At 35.1% G+C, this 17,237-nt stretch overlaps 1 pseudogene; it reads left to right on the plus strand.

The window, feature by feature from the left end:
- Positions 1-9,686: 9,686 nt before the first annotated feature.
- On the plus strand, positions 9,687-10,165 carry LOC129395593 (testis-specific XK-related protein, Y-linked-like; annotated as a pseudogene).
- Positions 10,166-17,237: the final 7,072 nt, after the last annotated feature.

The raw sequence follows: 17,237 nt of genomic DNA on the forward strand, positions 1-17,237 counted from the left end.
ACCATTCAGAAATCCATCATACAGGCAGAGATAACTGGGAGATTGGGAGAAAATTCATCAGGAATTGTTCAAGGAAGAGGGTGTCTAAGAAGTGACTTATATTTGGCCGGGCCTGGTGGCTTGCACCTCCAATGCTAGCACTTTGGGAGCCTGAGGCAGGCAGATGGATTGATCCTAGAAACTCAAGTCCAGCCTAGGATACATGGGAGAGACCCTGTTTCTACCAAAATTAGCTAGTCTTGGTGGCCTGTAGTCACAGTCGCCCAGGAGGCTGATGTGCAAAGATCACTTGAGCATGGGAGTTTGAAGCTGCAGTGAGTTCTTGATTGCACCACTGCACTCCAGCTTGGACAACAGAGGCAGACCCTGTCTCAGTAAACAAACAAACAAAAAAAACAAAGACAAGAAATTAAAAACAAAAAATATATATATATATATATATATATATATATATATATATATATATATATAATATTTGGCCAAAAAAAGGTGATTATTTTAAGTATAGTGTATTTGGTAGACTGTTGGGGATGAGCGCCTGACTGGTAAGGTAAGTGGAATTTTCAAATGAGAGCATATTACCAATGGAAAAAATACTCACCTGAAATTCAATGTAACATTTTAAATTTAGCAATTAGGGTGTCACCGATGGCCTTTGAGAAAGGACTGTGACTTCCTTGTTGTGGGATAAAACCTGAGACAGTATATGAACTCATGGAAAGAAAATCACTAATAGAAATTCTCTGTTGATATTAAAAGCAGAGAAAAATGTCAGTACCAAAAGAGACAGTTTCTGTTGTGGATCATAAAACATGGAGTTTTTATATATGTGTGATAAGGAAATCAGGGCAGTGAAGAAGAGAACAAAAGAAATTACAAGAAAGAGGAAAAGATCAATCGCATTGATGGGTTGCGTCCAGGAGGATGTATTTTAAAACGTGATAAAGGTTTTGTCTTTGAATAAATACGTGCATGTAGATAAAGGTGTGATTTAGATCAGAATAACAAACAACAGAAGTTGAGGAATTTAATACTGTACAGTATAAAACTTAACAAATTGGAGGAAAGGATGTTTATGATAAGTTATGAGAATAAAAGCAATGCAAAGGAAGTTCAGGAAATGAACATATTATCAAATAAAAACAAAATAGGTAACTTCTTGATTCTTCCCTCCCACTTTTTTAAACTGCTACTTCTATTTTTCCCATTGATATATTTTAACAAATGACCAATATCTTCTTGGGAAATATTATGTTCTCTCGCTGATAATTCGCATTATATTCTTACACATTTCATGTCTTTTTATTATGTTAACAGAATTTTTATTCAGAAAAGCTGTCTAAATTCCTTTCCAATATTTACTGGATTTAAAAGTACTGTTGCCTTTTATCTTCCTTTTTAGCCATTTTTGTTGAATATTGATTGCTTCCCACCCATAATGACTAATTGACCTTCACAATATATCATTAATTTATCTGATAGTTTGTCTAGAAAGAACCTAATATGAGCTATTTCATACCCCCCAACAAAATAGAATTTACACCTTCTATAAACATGCAAAGTCTGGATTTCCATTCTATTTATATTGAAACTTTACTTGATTAATAACTTCATAGCATCAAGCCAAGAAACAGTATTTTAAATGCAAAATGACCAACATCTAACAATAAGTGGAACTTAAAGGGCTCACTGTTTTGTATTCCTTTCCAAATCAGAAATATCTGCTAGATAGTTTTCTTAGTGTCATCATGGTTGGACTTGGCTTAGACCTTGTGCCATTTTGTTTTAGTCAATGTCAGCAGCAGACATTGACTGCAGAGCACAAAAAGAAAACTTATGAGAAATATATCCCTTTCTTCTTACTACTTGAAGACAGGAGTATCATCTTGGTGTTAAGAGGTAGTTAAGGCATCATAGAAGTTTGATTGTCTATTTCCTTGAAACATTGTTTGCTGAAGAAATAATATGTCAAGTTATTTGACATATTGACTAAATTATGTCAAATGCTTTAATTGACTGCTTATGTCAAGTGGTGGTTCAACATTTCCTAAACCAGATATATACGTTTTATTGTGATTAGTGATCCATACTTACCTTTTTACATTTTCCATGAATAGTGAATTGTACAGAATCTTGTTTTCTTCTGTTTGGATTTGATACAGAACTATACTGGATTCACTGACAAGAAGAGTTTGAATTAGCAGCATGGTGAGAATGGACACAGTGTTTGAAGAGACTGATAAAGAAATTACAGGAGGAGTTTTATCTTTGGAAGAAAAAATGGTCCTTGGGCACAGACCCCATGTGAGCTTTACTTTCAGAATTCTCTGCTCAACTGTTCTCTGTTGTGGTGAGGCCACCTATGCTTTGTATATGTTTGAAATTAATTGAAAAGCTATTGACAGATTCTGATGTCATTTGCCATGAACTTTATTACTGTGTAAGTACTTTTGGATCAAATTACCCTAATGTTTTTCAACAAAGACTTTAGAAGAAATAACGCTACATTACTTTTTTTGGCACGTTCTTCCTTTAGGATCTATGGTGAGGTAAGTGACACAAATATCTCTCATTCTGTTTCCAACAAGTAAATAGAATACAAATAGTTCACTAACAAGATTAAGGATGGGATAATCATTGTTCCTCTAACTGAAATGCATCCCTGTTTAGTTTTATTTAGTTTTCACAATTCTGAAGATTTTCCTATTCAATTTTTATCAGTCATAAGATAATGATAGTTTTTAAAAAATGAAAATGGGATTTAGTTAGTGGTTTTTTCTGATCCTTTTAATATTATTCTCATTCAGCCTAATGGGCATTCTAAATAGCAATGAGGGATATGAATATAACCTTAAATTAAGGAATGAGGGTAGAGTGAGACAGAAGAAAGTATGGCTCAAAAATAATCTCATAAGTTTTATTTGTCAACTCATGTGATTTAACATGTTAGTGGTAGATTTTCTACTCATCCTTAAATTTGGAGCTGTGACTTGGAATATCAAAATGTAGCTAAACAATTCATTTCCATATGACTTGTCTGTTACTATACTGATATTCGTGAGTACTATAAATTTTGTAAGAACTACTTTCATTCAGATCTGCATTTAGACTTCCAAGATAGTAAAATGTATAAAAAATATACATTTTATAGAATTAGGAGTCACTGGGGATAAGTGTTACCTTTCTTTAAAAGTTAAGTGCAGAAGTTTATAAACACATGCAAAAATGTGCAATCTCACGATTTAATCTTCTATGCAAATAAAAATTAGTAATAGCGAGGGCAATTAGTGACACTAGCAGGGCAATAAATACTCCTGCAAAGCCAAAGAATTAATACCAGTTATAATGCATGAAGTGATTTTGGGCCATACTCTGGAGATAATTTAAGTTTAATTGACTGAATCTCCTGAAAGAAAAGCACTTAGGCAGAAACAACAAAAAATGAACAATACATTAGCCAGAAAACTCAACAAATAAATAAAACACCTGAAAATATTAGAACCAATAAATCTCCGTGTAGTAGAAACACATCTAGTTTTGTTGCTGTAGTTGTTGTTCTTTAGAGACAGTGTCTGTCACCCAGGCTGGAAAGCAGTGGTGTGATCTCACCTCCCTGCAACCTCCAACTCCCAGGTTCAAGGGATTCTCCTGCCTAAGCCTCCCGAATAGCAGGGACTACAGGCACACACCACCAAGTCCAGATAATTTTTGTGTTTTTAGTATAGATGAGGATTCACTATATTGGCCTGGCTGGTCTCAAGCTCCTGACCTCGTGATCCACCCACATTGGCCTCCCAAAATTTTGGGATTACAGGCATGTGCCATCGTGCATGGCAAAATTTGTCTTTGTTACAAGATTAATTTAAGAAATTTTATACATTTCTTAAATTTCTTACAATAGGCTGAGGATGGTGGCTCACACCTCTAATCCCAGCACTTTTAAAGGCCAAGGCATACAGATCACCTGAAGATGGCAGTTCGAGGCAAGCTTAGAGGACATGGTGAAACCACCCCTACTACAAATACAAAAGTAGCTGGGTGTGCTGGCACATGCCTGTAATCCCAGCTACTTAGGAGGTTGAGGCAGTAGAATCACTTGAACCTGGAAGGTAGAGGTTGCAATTCTGTGATGATGAGAAATGTTGAGATATTTATGTATAGTGTGTGTGTGTGTATATATACACAACCACACACACACACATACACACACACCTGTTAGCTGTGTATATACATTCTTTGGGAAACAGAAGATACTTATTTTTAATTGGGTTATTATTTTCTTGTTCTTTTGAATCTGTTTTTAGTTCCTTGTACATTTTCATTAACCCTTTGTCTGATATACAGTTTGCAAATATTTGCTCTCATTATATTAGTCTGGTGATTTATTTTATTTTATTTTTATTTTTTGCTGTAAGGAATTTTTCTAGTATGATGTAACCTTATTTTTCTGCTTGTGCATTTTTTTGCTTGTGTTTTTGAAGTCTTATCCAAAAAATATTCTTGCCCAGACCAAGGTCATTAAATGCTTTTGTGATTTATTCTACTAGTTTGACAGATTGCTGTTGTCATTACATCTTTCATTTTAAATGTTTTTAAGTATGTATTCTTATAGGTGAGGTCTCACTATATTACCTAGTGTAGAGTGCAGTGGCATAAGTGTTTCACGCTATAGCTTTGAACAGCTAGGCTCAGGTGATCCTCCCTTCTGGGACCCCCGAGTAGCTAAAATTATAGGGGCACATCACTGTACCAGGCTTTTTAATCCATTTGAGTTAATTTTTGTATTCAGTGAGAGATAGGGTTGTAATTATGTCCTTCTGCATGTAGCTCTCTTGTTTTCCCAGCACCACTTATTGAAGAGACTGACATTTCTTCATTTGGTTTTCTTGCCACCTCTGCAGAATATCAGTTGGCTATACAGGTGTAGATTTATTTTTGCTCACTGTGTTCTGTTGTATTGGTTTATAGCATTGTGACATGCCCAGTTCTGTGGATTCAATCCCTAACCCCATTGACATCTTCAGGATAGCTTTGACTATTCATGGTTTTATTTTTGTGGTTTCATATTTATTTAGGATTTTTTTTCAATTTCTGTGAAAAATGCCATTGGTGTTTTGATAGAGACTGCACTCAACTTGTGCACTTCTTTGGATCATATAAACATTTTAACCATATTACTTTTTCCAATCAATGAACATAAATATCTTTCCATTCATTTATGTCATTTTAACATTTTATTAGTGTTTCATAGATTTCAGAATGCAGTTTTTTTAAATCTCCTTGATTAAATTTATTCCCTTTTATCCCCCATACCTATTGTGAATGAGATTGTGTTCTTAATTTTTGTCGTCGTTTTTTTTTTTTTTTGGTATTTTGCTGTTAGTGTATGGAAATGCTATCCAATTTTATATGTTGATTTTGTAAACTGAAACTTTACTGACCTTCTGTATTAGTTCTAACTACTTTTTAGTTGTGTGTTTAAGGATTTCCATAGTATGTCATTAGCATGTATGGACAATTTTATTTCTTCCTCTCTAATTTGGGTAGCTTTTCTTACTTTCTCTTGTCTAATTTTTCTGGCTAAGGACTTTTATTATTACATTAATAGAAGTAGTTAAAATGAACATCTTGGTCTTCCTTCAGATCTTCACAGAAAAGCTTTCAACTTTTAATTCCCTTTGAGTGTGATATTATCTAAGGGCTTGTATATATGGTGTTATCTGGTTATTCGGGTCTGTGTCTTTTGTTGTGTTGAGTTACGGTGGTTCCACGCGTAATTTGTTAAGAGATTTTATTGTGAAACTGTTTAATTTTGTCAAAACTTTTTTCACTTATTGAAATGACTGCATAGATTTTGTTCTTTATTTTGTTGATATAATGTATGACATTTAATGATTCTAGTGTATTAAACCATTCCTGCATCCCTATAATCTCACTTGATCACGGTGAATGATTTTCTAAATGGGCATTATAAGTCATTTTCCCAGTATTTTATTGAGGATTTTTACATTATGTTTATCAGATATTTTGGCCCATAGTTTTCTCTTTTTTCTTGTATCCTTGTCTGGTTTTGTAATCAGAATAATGCCATCCAAATGGACTGAGTTGGAACAGTTCCCATATCTTCCTTTTTGTTTTATGTTTTGACTAGGTTAAAAAAAATTGGCAGCAGTTTATTTTTTGTGGTAGGTAGAAGGCAACAGTGAATACATCAGTTCCTGGGCTTTTCTTTAATAGGTGATCTTTTATTGCTGATTTGATTTCTTACCATTAATTTGTTTCTGGGTATCAGTTATGGTATCTCTTTTATGGCTCTGATTTCCTTTATCAGGGGCTTTGTTTTCTTTGGTTGTTTTTTGTTTTTACTTTTGAGTTTAGATTTATGTTTTTCTAATTCCTTCATTGAAACATCAAGTTGTATATTTGATAGGTTCTCATAGTTGAAGGCATTTATTGTCATAACTTCCCTCTTAAAACTGCTTTGGTTGAATCTCATAGGTTTTGGTGTGTTGTGTTTCTATTTTTGTCTCAAGAAATATGGTGTTTTCTCTTTAATGTCCTCACTGACTCATTGGTTATTCAGGAGCATGTTGTTTAATTTTGATGTACTTATGAATTAGTGATTTCAGAAGAGATACTTTATGTGAGTTTGATCTTTCCAAATTCATTAAGATGTGATTTTTTACCTAATGTATGACATATCCTGAAAGATATCTCATGTATGCAGTGGAGAAGAATATTTATTCTATAGCTCTTGGATGGATAGTTCAGTAACTGTTTTTAGCATTTTCACTACATGGCATTTTCATCCAATGTTTACTTATTAAATTCTGTCTGTATTATCTATTCATTGCTGAAAGTAAGATGCTGAATTTTTCTAATATTATCTTGCATTTTTTTCTTCCTTTGGATCTATTAACACTTGTATTATATATATGCATATATTACTTGTATGGATATATTCCCATTATAATATGTTATTTTTTTTTCTGCTGCTTAATTCTGTATCCTCTCTTTGTTTTCGATGTTTGCTGGTTTGATTATATTAAGTCACAGGGATATGTTTATTGAATTCGAATGTGATTGTAAGCCTTCAAGATTCCTATAGCAGAATATTTATATTTTATTTAAGTTTGAAAAGGCTTCTGTTATTATTTCTCCAAATAAGCTTTCTACTCTTTTCTTACACTCTTTTTTTTGAGATGGAGGTTTGCTCTTGTCTCGCAGGTTGGAGTGCAGTGGTGTGATTGTGGCTCACTGCAACATCCACTTCCTGGGTTCCAGTGATTCTCCTGAGTTCCAGTGATTCTCCTGACTCAGGTTTCTGAGTAGCTGGGATCGCAGATGTCCACCAATACACCCGGCTAATTTTTGTATTATAATAGATAAACCATTTCACCATATTGTCCAGGCTACTTTCAAGCTCCTGACAACATATGATCCGCCCGCCTTGGCCCCGCAAAGTGCTGAAGATACAGGCATGGGCCATCACACCCGGCTCTACCACACTCTTGAATGCCAGTGTCTGACACATTTTCTCTTTGGATGTTATCCCATTAATCTCATGAATCTTATTTATGTTTTCTCCTCTAACTGTATATTTTGAATTGACCTCGCTTTGAGTTTTGCTGCTTGACCACTTCTATTGTCACTGCTGTCAATTGCATTTTTTATTTTGTTGTGTTTTATTCTTCAAGATTTCTGTTTGTTTTTTCCTCCCGTATTTTAATCTCTTCTGTAAGCTTCTCTGATAAATTTCAGAATTCTTTGTGTTTTGCTGAAGTCCACTGCATTGTCTTGAAACAAGTATTTTGAATTCCTTGTCAGGCCTTGTGTCCATGCCCATCTCTTTTGGGTCAGTCACCACCAGCACTTTATTTTGACCACTTGATGCCATCATGTTTCTCTTGTTGATCCTAATGCTTGTGACTATGCATCAGTGTCTGTGCAGTGATGTAGGTGCCTAATGCAGTGTTTGTAGTTTGCCTTTGTTTGGAAGCTTTCTTCCACAGTAAGGCTGTCCAGAGATTCAGGGCAAGGAGAAGGAAATTAAGGTATTTTAGCCTATGATAGCTTCAGCCCTGGTAGCACGAGGGGAAACATTAATGAGCAGACTTTCATGGCTGGAGTAATTTGACTGACAAAGTCGACTCAGTGCCAGGTTGCACCTGTATCACACAGTTGAGCACTGGGTGCACTCAAGGCCTGTAGCTTCCATGGTCTGCCCTCTGATCTTTATTCAGTGTCTGAGGTTACTGTAGTCAATCAGTGGGAATATTGACTGGAACTCAGCTCCATTCTGCGGAGATCATAGTTTCTAATCTGTTGCCGGGGTTGGTCTACATGATCACCCCTGGGTATCAACCTCCCAAAGTGCTGGGGTAAGGGGACAGGCAAATAAATGTCCCAAAGCAAAATGTACTATGCCTACTTCCTTTGCCCAAGTGAGCCTCCCACCTCCACCTCCTGAATAGTTGAGACTACAGGAATGTGCCACCATGCCTGGCTAACATTTTTGGTGTTTTCTTGTTGTTATTGTTGGGCTCAAGTGATCTACTCACCTCAGCCTGCTAAAGTGCTAGGGTTACAGGTATGAGTCACTACACCCAGCTAAAATTTACTTTCTAAAATTTAACTTTTAGATCATTTCTTTTTATTCAGTCTTATTTCTCATAAATGCAGTTAAGAATGTTATTGCTTTAGAGTTTCTCTTTGGGTATCCCTGAAGGAATAAATGGACTCTTGATATTCATTTTCTAAATGGTGTTAGAAAATGAATAGTTACTTTAGATGAGTAAAGACTATTTGGCCTCTTTTTGTTTTCTGGCTTCATTTCATTGTGTATGAAGACTGTATTATTTTAACCCTTCTGTATATGTGAAATGAATTTTTACTCTTTCAACTGAATGTAGTAGAAGATTGTTTAAACTGATTATACAACTACTACATAATTTTGTTTTTCTTCCTTGTGCATATTAGTCTAATTATTGGGATAACAATGTCAAAATTAAATTAATTTTCATATAAAAAGCTTTCTGATAAAATTACCTAAGTACACACAAACAAAAACATGCCCACACAAATCACTTAATTTCTAAAACTTTTCATTTTTCTGCTTCTCTAGTACCTTGTATTCCATCACACAGCAAAATCTGGCAGCTCCACTTCCAGAATTTACTTGAACTCCACAGCTTATTTCCGATTTCCTGTTATCACCATAGTCTAAAACACAGTTTATATTGCATTCACCTCCTATTTTACACTGTAATTTCCTACTTTACACTCTAACTTTGTATAAAAAAGAAACTACCTTTTCAAGATCTAATTCACCCAATTTTATTTGTTCTTCATTGAGACTTCTTTCTAGGTGCTGTCACACCTTATAACGTCAGATACGAATGTCTCTATCCAATTTCATGAGTTCCAGTTATTTTATTCTAAGGGAATGTGTATATACATTTATAAATTTGGGTATGTGTGTATTCACTTATTCTTTGTTTTATATGTTTTGCATGCATATATTCACTAAATCCCTGATAATGGAAAGATAACAAATCTTTTTTTTCTTTCTTTTTTGTATGTAAATTATTTTCCGAAGGAGGTGGGTTGGGAGAAATATATCTTAACTTGGCAAGTTTAAAAGAGAAAGTGGCCATTACTAATGAAAATTATTCTCTAACATTTTCATGTTTATCTTTAATAGCATTGCTGATGACATATTCCCTCTTATCAGTTGTGTAGCTGCCATTCACTGCAATATACTGGCCATCCACACTGGCAACGACTTTGCGCCATTAAGCTACAGGTGATAAAATTGATCTATGTCATGATATGGCATTCGTTGGTGATTATCTCACCTGTAGTGACTCTGGCATTCTTCCCTGCATCTCTGAAACAGGGGAGTTTACACTTTCTATTAATCATATATTTTGTATTATTGTTGACACCATGGCTGGAGTTTTGGAAAAGTGGAACTCATCTTCCTAGCAACACAGAAAATAATTCCAGCATGGTGGGTAAGTATGGATGCTTATCTTAATCATGCTAGTATATGCTGCCATCAATTCTCCTGCTGGTCAGCAGTGAAACTGCAGCTGTCAAATGAGGAATTGATAAGAGACAGAGGTGGGACATACAATCCTACACTACGGATTTCAGTTTTTAGAAAATGTGATAATAATATTGATATTTAGGTTCTTTGGAGGGAACGTTTTACCAAAGTCTTGTGACTCAATAATTGCCATGTAGTTCATCAAAACCTACATATTAGCCTTTGGCTTTAAGCTCCTCTTCTGTCAGTATTTGCAACCAAGGTGGTCAGGCAAAGTATTGCCAGGAGATACTGAAAATCATCCAGAAGCACTGTGATATTGTGTAAGCATCTGGAGAAAATTCAGTTAAAAGAATAAAAGTAAGCAGCTGAGGAATTACTATCACTCATGGAGAAGGGTAGGATATTTTCAATAAATGAGTATGCAATATCCATATATACTTTCACAGAACAAAGAGTAAAGAGGCTGAGTGTGACTTTATAAAGATACTCATAAAAAATATAAACAACAAAATCTTGGAAGTAGTTTCTAATAAAATTGATTTTTCTAATGTGACTATGCATTAATAATTTTTGTTTTCTTAAATATAATTGTACAGCTTATTAAACAAAACAAAATGAAAAATCCATCTGGCTACAAAAACTAAGCAGAAAAAATCACCATAATACATTTTTCACCTAGTACATTTTGGAACCTATACCTTTAATTTAATAAGTGCTTGTAATATAGCATATACACTATCAGTGAACATTTGCTTTTCACCCTTTTCCCTCTGTGGTACAGAAATATTTTAGTTTGATGTAATGCGATCCAATTGTTTTTTGTTGTGCTTTTGTAGTCTGTGCTTTTGGGGTCATAGAATTGAGTGTTCAAAAATACAGTTAAATTAAAAATAAGAATTACCACATAATCCAGCTACTCTACTTCCAAATATGTACTCAAAGGATATAAAATTAGCATGGCAATGAGATATCTGCACTTCTATATTCATCTCAGCATTATTCATAACAGCCAAGATACAGTAACAACCTAAGTGCACATCAAGAGATAAAGTGTGGCACATATACACAATGAGATATACTATACAGCCTTAAAAAAGGAGGAAGATCTTTTATTTGTGACAAAATGAATGGAATTGGAAGATATTATGCTCAGCGTAATAAGAGAGGCACAGAAAGACAAGTATAGAATGATCACAATTATATGTAAAATCTAAAAAAGTTGAACTCATTCAAACTGTGAATATGCCAGGTGTGGTGGCTCAATACTGTCACTCCAGCACTAAGGGAGGATGAGGTGGTTGGATCACTTGAGGTCAGAAGTTTGAAGCCACCGTGAGCCATAGTTGTGTCACTACTCCAGCCTGGGCAATGCAGCAAGGCCCTGACTCTTTCTAGAAACACACAAAAAGTAGTCAGAGATTGGAGTGTGGGGTGGTGATGGGAGTGGATAGAGAAAGGGGAGGTGTTCATCAAAGGGTAACAAATTTCAATGAGACAGGAAGAAGTTCTGGTGATCCTTTGCACAGAATGGTGATCACAGTTAATAAATGTCAACTTAAAAATTGTTTAATAAAAAAAAGGACAGGCATGGTGACTCATGTCTGAAATCCCTGCACTTTGGGTGGCCATGGAGGGAGGATCAGTAGAGGTCAGGAGTTCAAGACCAGCCTGGCCAACATGATGAAACACTGTCTCTACTGAAAATATAAGAATTAGCCAGGTTTGGTGGCATGCACATCTCACCCCAGCTACTCGAGTGGCTGAGGCAAGAGAAAAACTTGAACTCGGGAGGTGGCAGTTGAAATGAGCTGAGTTTGCACCAGTGCACTCAAGTCTGGGCAAGAGGAGCAAAACTCTATCTCAAAAATAAGGATTGTTTAAAATGTAGAATTTATATATTCTTACCACAAAGAAAGAAATGGTATGTGTGTGAGGTAATGGATATGGTAACTAGCCCAATATAATTCTTTTGCAATATATACATGAATTATAAAATCACTTTGTGTCCCATAAATATTTATATTTGTTAATTTAAAATACAAATTTTAAAATAATGAATTGCAGTTAAAACAAACTTGACTTAATATATGTAGACAGTAATATATGCTAATGTTTCCTTCTATTTTGAATATTTGGCTTCTGTTATTTCTTGAGGAAACAAACACCATGGGAAGAGATGAAGAACACTAGAGCTTAACATTGTGTAATTTACATTATTTTGTTGGTGGTGATTTTTCTCCCTTTTTTTCTACCAAGGCAATGGTGACAACTTTCTTATTCACACTTTCTTTTGTGTTTCTTTCTCCTGAGAAATCACCACCAAAAATAAAACTTGTGTAGATTTTTGTATATTTTTTACTGCTCCTTGTTATGACCCTCTTCGCCTTTGCTTTGGATTTCCCAGTTTCTTAAAACACTGATTTGCTTATTATTTGCTGTCTCCTTGTACCATTACGTCTTCACTCTACCTGCAGGATCATTTCTTTTTATTTTAGTTTAGTTTAATTTTTTTGAGAGAGAGTCTCTGGCACAATCTTGGCTCAATGCAACCTTGGCCTCTTGGATTCAGGTGATTCTCCTGCCTCAGTCTCCTGAGTATCTGATATTACAGGTATGCACTACCACGCTTGGCTAGTTTTAGAATTTATAATTGTGATGGGGTTTCACCGTGTTGTTAAGGCTGGTCTCAAACTGACCTTAAATGATCTGCCCCCTCATCCTCCCAAAGTGCTGCAATTACAGGAGTAAGATGCCACACCCCCTTTGATCATTTTCTTTACTAGATCTACATACTGCTTGTCTTAGTCCTAGATATGCCACTGTCAACTCATTTATTTATTTTCTATGATAGGAAGACTCATGGAAAGAGTTGCCTGTGACAAGGTTTAATTTTATTTTTCTTAACTCTCCTTTCTTCAGGCATTTACCCTGTTTTTGGAATCATATCTTATACTTGTCACTAAATCCCATGTATCACTTGTCTATTGCATATTACTCAAACCGTCATGTGTATCTGTAAAACTGATTCACACCCTCATTCTTGAAATACTATTTTGCTTTGGATTACATGACTCAACTTTTGTCTGATTTCTCTATTTAATTGTCAGTGTGTTTTGTTTCATTTTATCTCGTAGATGTCTGTTTGTTAGACCACTAATGTAACTACACAGAATACCTCTTTCTCCTTCCCTTTCTCCTTTCCCTTTTCCCTTCCCTTTTTCTTTTCTTTCCTTTCTTTTTTTTAAGAAAGTGTTCTGAAACGCAGTCTGCAGTGCAGTAGTGAGACCTTGACTGACTACAGCCTCAAATTGCTGGGCTTAAGCAATTTTCCTGCATTGGTCTCCTCAGTAGCTGAGACTACAGATGCACACTACCACACCTGGCTTTTTGTTGATGTTGTTTTGAGACAAGAGCCTCTTAAGTTTTAAACCTGTAGTACTAAGGAATTCAACCGGTGATATGATCTCTGAATTTCTAAACATTGTGCTTTCCTTTTTCTGATGAGTGACCCAAGATTAAGACAGCTAAATTTAAAACTTCCCCTGAACTTCTTTACACTTTCTACATGCCTCTCTCTTCCATCATTTTTTGTCCAAAACTACATCACCTATATAACATAAAAACTGGGGATATTCCAAGTCCAATTATTTTCCCTCATCTCTTTCATATTTTATCTATAACAACTTTTTTATTATCTACCACCTACAAAAGTTTTTTTTTTCTTGTTGCTGTTTATGCATTAAAGGTGAGGTCATCATTTATTGTTCCCTAAATGATAGTATCAACATCTTAATTTACTTCCTTCTTCTGTGTTACGTTGTTCAATTCATTTTTCATTGAGGGTCTAGAATTATTCTACTTTTCAATGAATAAAACACATCTCTTGTCTTTTCCTTTCTATTCTTGATCCTTTCTGCTTTACTATTAACTGTTACTTTATGAAGTGAGGAGCCATTTCAGTGTTATTTACTATTATATCCACCATTTTAAGCTAAAATTCTGAGATATAATAACCTCTCTCTAAGTGTTTAATATTATAATAAATAATACAACTTTATAATTTCAGTATTGTTTTTGAATACTTAGTCTACATAGTATTTATGAAACAATATTTTAGTTGACTTGCAGATAAGCTTATGTTATTTTTTCACTCACTCCTTCCATTTGTATCCATCCAAGCTGTAAGACATTTAGAGGTGTGAACTTGACATATTCTTCTCTATACTTGAGAGCCTGTTGAAGTTATATGAATAAAGAAATGTACATTGACCATTTAATTCATATAAATAAATATAAATGTTTAATAGTTAAAATTTATTTAAACGTTTTTATTACTTAAATGTATTATTACAGTTATTATTTACATTTTTAATTATTCAAAACTCAATACAGGAAACAAACATGGAAAAATCTCAAGTAATTTATTATTTATCATTCCTTTTATTGTAGAGATCACAAGCTTTCTCCTTACTGGTTAGGGCCATATTTCCAGAACAGTCGTAACATTTCACTTCTCATTTCCTAGTGAAATCTGAGGAGTGTCTTTTGAACTCTACGGTGATATGCCTACAACTACCTAGTGTAACTCTGTCTTCTCAGGAGGGTATGACTCTACAAGATGAATATGATAATGTCCTAAAATACCACCCTTACATTTAATTATATAAAACACCACTAATGTAATAGCTGCACATTATGTAGTCTATTTAGAGAGTTAATTTTTACGCTCAAATACTTTGGTTAGAGACTGTGAGATTAAACTGGCTCAAGATGGAACTTAATTTTTTGTAACAACTACCATGCTATGGTGAAATGAAAACTGAACTCTTAATAATTTGGAAAACAATAAAGTCATATCACTTATAAGTTGCTAACAAAAACATGTATTTCTTAACTATTACTTATTACACAAAAGACAGAATGGCTTTCATGATAATGATGGAAGCAGTGTCAAATAAAATCTTACAGAACAGTCTGGACACGATGGCTCATGACTGTAATCCCAGCACTTTGGGAGGCTGAGGCAGGTGGATGACTTGAGGTCAAGAGTTTGAGACAAGCCTGGCCATCATGGTGAAACGCCCTCTCTACTAAAAATAAGAACATTAGCTAGGCATGGGGGTGCATGCCTGTAATCCCAGCTACTCAGGAAGCTGAGACAAGAGAATCCCTTGAACGTGGAAGGCAGAGGCTGCAGGGAGCCAAGATCGCACCACTGCACTCTGGCCTGGGTGAGAGAGTGAGACTCCATCTCAAAAAAAACCTCTCCGAACATTAAAAAGCAAGGTAGATTTAATCAACTTTCTATTTTATGCTGTAATTAAAGTTAATTGGGTTAAAAGTGAAGAGATATAAGGAAGAGAAAACAACCTCAGACTTGATTTTTGGAGCTCTGGAATCTAATAACATCACTCAAGGGTGCGTTTAATGAAGAAAGACCTGACCTCTAAGTTTGGGCAAGACAGTATGTGGCATTTTAACTTCCCATCATCACCCACTCCATGGCTTCATGGAAACCGTGAAGAAGATTAAATTCTAGATGCAGATTGTGATGCATGTGTGGAAATACAGAGCTTATTTCAAATAATTGCGGTTGTGTGATTTAAAATGTCTGAGGTTCCCTTGGAGATTTTCAGTTCAGAGTCTTTTCTTTAGCCCACCTCAGAGCTTTCTTGGGTGCAGAAGTTAACTCCCAGGAGGCATTTGTGGAAAGGAAATACACTAGTCAGAGCCACCTATAGCAAGGAATAAGAGTCAGGTCAAGTAGTACACAAACAAAATGCCTGGAAAGAAGTGGCTGGTGAAGAAAAGTGATGTGGAAAATCAGCTTTGAAAAACTCTCACAGTTTGTTGCTGTTTATATTGGACTGGGTTTTCAATAGAGACAGAACTTGCCCTGTGGCCCACAGTGGAGTCCTGTGGCAGGATCATGGCCTACTGCAGCGGCAACCTCCTTGGGTTCAAATGATCTTGCCACCTCAGCCTCCTGAGCATCTCACCTCTCTGGACTCCACCAATCCTCCCCGCTCAGCATTTCACAATACAGGCATGGGCCTCCAAAACTAGCTTATTTTTGTATTTTTTTATACAGAAGAGTCTTTCCATGTTGTCAAGGCTGGTCTCGTACTTCTGGGCTCAAGTGATTTGTTCTCCAAGACTTCCAAATTGGTGGGATTACAGATATGAACCACCACACCCAGACTCCTACTGGTATATTTAGAAGGATATAAATATGTCCATTTTTGGATGCATGCATGGCGAAGACCCCAAAACTTTTCACTTTTCCCTGACTTTTGACTAAACACTAGAGTTCCTGAAAAGTCCATATTCAAATTCTGAATAGTTTTTCTTTTCTTTCTTTTCCTTTTTTTCTTCTTTCCTATGATTTTTTTTAATGTGTCAAAGATAGTAGATGACCAAAAGGATGACAGAACACAGGTTAAGTGGCTATACAAGACAAAGAATACAGACTACAAAACTAGCTTTAAGGAGTTGTTAAACAAGTACACAACCCACAAGCTAAGCAATTGTGGAGGTCAAGACTTTGTTATCTGAATATGCTGAATAATATGCAAAGTGTTCAGCATTCAACAATAAAATAAAAGGCATTCAAAGATAAATGCAAAAAAAGCACATTCAGAGAAAACATAATTAAAAGAAACTATTTCAGAAAGCCCAGGCGTGGTACTAACTAGGGAAAGATTTCAATTCTCTTCAAAGAGAAGAGAATTAAGACCTCCAAAGGTCTGTTCTCAAAGACCTAAGGGAACCCAGTAGAACAGTGATTCAAAATTGAAAATACCAATAAAGACATACACATTATTTAAAAAATGAAATCAATAATCTGTAACTAGAAAGATTGAATAGCTTGTGTGAGCATGCAAAAAGCGTAATGAGGCAACTTGAAGATGGATTGTTTGATATTATTCAGTGTATGAAACAAAAACAGAAACAAGAATAATGAACAAAACTAAGGTTGCCATGGGATTCTATCAAGAATATCAACATATTCATAATGGGAGTTTCACTGAAAAAAGAGAAATACAGGGGAAAAAAAGAATATTTGAATGAACAGTGGCTGAAACTTCACAAATGTGTTGATAGATGGAAATCTACTGATCCAAATATCTCCAAAGAAAAAAAAATACTCCAGGAAGAATAAAATCAAAGATATCCACACTGA

The sequence above is a fragment of the Pan paniscus genome, chromosome Y (assembly GCF_029289425.2).
Source record: "Pan paniscus chromosome Y, NHGRI_mPanPan1-v2.0_pri, whole genome shotgun sequence".
NCBI classification, from domain to species: domain Eukaryota; kingdom Metazoa; phylum Chordata; class Mammalia; order Primates; family Hominidae; genus Pan; species Pan paniscus.